The sequence below is a fragment of the Geospiza fortis genome, unplaced genomic scaffold (genome assembly GCF_000277835.1).
Source record: "Geospiza fortis unplaced genomic scaffold, GeoFor_1.0 scaffold128, whole genome shotgun sequence".
NCBI lineage: Eukaryota > Metazoa > Chordata > Aves > Passeriformes > Thraupidae > Geospiza > Geospiza fortis.
In genome coordinates, this window is record NW_005054420.1 from 1,407,169 (window position 1) to 1,409,795 (window position 2,627).

Genomic DNA, 2,627 nt, shown 5'->3' on the forward strand with positions numbered 1-2,627 from the left:
TCAGCCAGGATCAATGGGAAGTTCCTAAAGGCCCCTCAGCCACTCCAGGGCACTGGGAAACGGAGTTTAAATAGAAATTCAAATGAAGTGTTCACCTGAGGAAGTGCTGCTTAACAAGCAGGGCCACTTCTCTCCTGCAAAGCCACCTCTGAGCGCAGGAGGGGTGGCAGGGATTGGGATGGGAATTGTGCAGAGATTGTTTCTGAGCACAGCTCCTGCTCCAGCCTGCAAACAGCACATTCCCCTTCTCTGCCTGGCCTTTCCTGGGGCTCCCTGGCCCTTCCCGGGCTCACTCCAGAGGCTGGGATGGGGGAGTTCCTGCGGGAGCTCAGAGTGCTGCAGCTGCTTTGGGCAGCGCCGCCTGACTCTGGTCCAGGCTTGCAGTGACAATTTGCTGTAGAGCAGAGCTGTGTTTGCTCTGGGGACTCTTCAGGGGGACAGTGGGCTGCAAGGGCAGGATTTTAGAGGATTTTAGATTATCTTGCAGCCAAGAATTTCCCTTCCCTTCCCTGAGCTCGGGGTCTGTTGCCTGCCCCAGCTGCAATCCAGGAGAGTGTCAGGATATGAACCTCCCCACGTATCACAGAGCCATCCACATCCACTAGTTTGGGTTGGAAGAGAAAACTTTGACTTATTGGATTCCAATCTTCCCAAGCTAACTGCTGAGTTTAAATCCATATCACTGGGATCTGCCTTCAGTGGGTCCATAATTAGATTTTTTTATCCCATGCTGTCCTGCTCCTCATAATGGATATTTTTCCCATACTGCCATGACACTGGGTTTGTGTCTTTTTTTTTTTTACTTTACTCCTTTAAGCCTCATCTCTGCTCCTCTAATTTAATAAAGTACTGTAATGTTGTGGTGTTCTGTTTTTTTTTCCAGTGCTGGGGCTGGAGTTTCTGAGCATGATCTCCAGTTTTCCTGTGGAGATGCAGATCCCATGTTTTTGTTACTGCTCAGGCCAGGTAAGCTGATCTGGGGTTTTTACCAGGGAAACAGCCTTGGCTCTGCCAGTGCTGCTCTGCTCCCACCAGTGCTCTGCAGCACCCTCCACCTCAGACGTTCTCTGAGTTTATTTTGGGCAAACTCCTTGAAATCCAAAGGTTTTCCTTTGGTTTGTTTTGCTTTGCTGGGTCAGGGGTTATTGCTGCAATCTCTGCTGTTGCAGGGGAATTTAAATGGGGTTTTTCCCTCCCACTGCAAAATCCAGGAAAAGAAAGTGTCTGTGTGGAGGGGAACTTGGAAAGGGAAAGGAAAAGCTGTTGTGTTATGCAGAAGAATTTCCTTGCTTCTTTTAACTGCCTCTTGAGATTAGAATTCTCTGCCTTTATTTTTAGCAGCCAGGCTGGTGGCAGGAACAATTCCTCCCCTCGGCTTTGTCAATAGGTAAATACCACATTTATTTTATTTAAAGCAAAATCTGGATGCAGAGGAAATGCAGCAGTCCTCAGAGGGAAGCCTGGAGAGCTGGGAATGCAGGCACAGCTTTCCTGCACTCACAATATTGCCATTCCCACTGAATTCCTGAACGCTGGCTTTTATTTAATGGTAACTTGGTGCTTGAACAGATGGGGCTGTGCAATGTAAAGACAATCAATTCTCATACCAAAATGATAAATGAAGAACAGAAAAGCATGTCATATTTTGAAGAATTTTTAGTGTATTTATCTCTGTTACAGTGAAAGTTCTTCTAAAGAATAATTGCTGATTAAAGCAGGTTTTATCACAGGTGAACTGAACTCCCCAGTAGGTAGAGGAATGCTGCCTTTTAGTTTTGATTTGTCCTTTCCTAACCCACCAAATCCCACTTGTGATTTGTGCTTTTACTGAAATAGAAGAGGATTAAGTGACATGGTGGAGCTTTAGATGTTGTGCAGCAAATCACACTGTCACAAACTGGGAGGAAAACTCCCAGGAATGTGAATTTACACGGAGTTGGAGAGAGCTCTTTTGGGTTGCAGGGTTTAAATATGATTATGAAAGTGGGTGGAGAGAGGCAGAAAGAAAGCAGAGAATCAGAGGAAGGCTGGGATTTAAATGTGGGTTATTTTCTATTTAAATCTGCGGGCAGATTCTCCTGAGGGAAGGAGCCCAGGCTGAGCCCATATGGAAAGGTTCCTTTGCCTCCCCACGGGAATGCGCTCTCCAGCAATTCCCAATATTTACTGCCAGCACTGAGGGAATCAGTGCAGGTTAAATCAGGCCATGGCTCCTCAGGCAGCTCCTGCAAGGAGGAGGAGGAGGAGGAGGAGGATGAGGAGGTCCCAGCCCCAGGAGAGGCCAGGCTGCTCCCAGTGCTCTCTGAGGGGACAGGAGGTGACAATCTGGGAATGGGGGCAGGCAGAGGTTGGGATCCACTTGGGCTGGGCACAGTGTGTCCTGCTCAGGTGTGAAAGCAAAACCTCTGCTTTGCTCAAGCACTCGGCAGGGCAAACGCCGTTAATATTGAATATTGATGCCTTTATCCCTCCTGCAGGAGGGAGAGGTGCTGGAAGGAAATTCCCTGCCCAGGTCACAGCAAACAGGAGCCCTGTGTGCGATGTCTGAGTGCCTCCAGCACAAGGAACAGTAAAATTCCAGCTCCTCTCCCAGTGCCATTTGTGCCAGGCTGGGCTGGGGCTGGGGA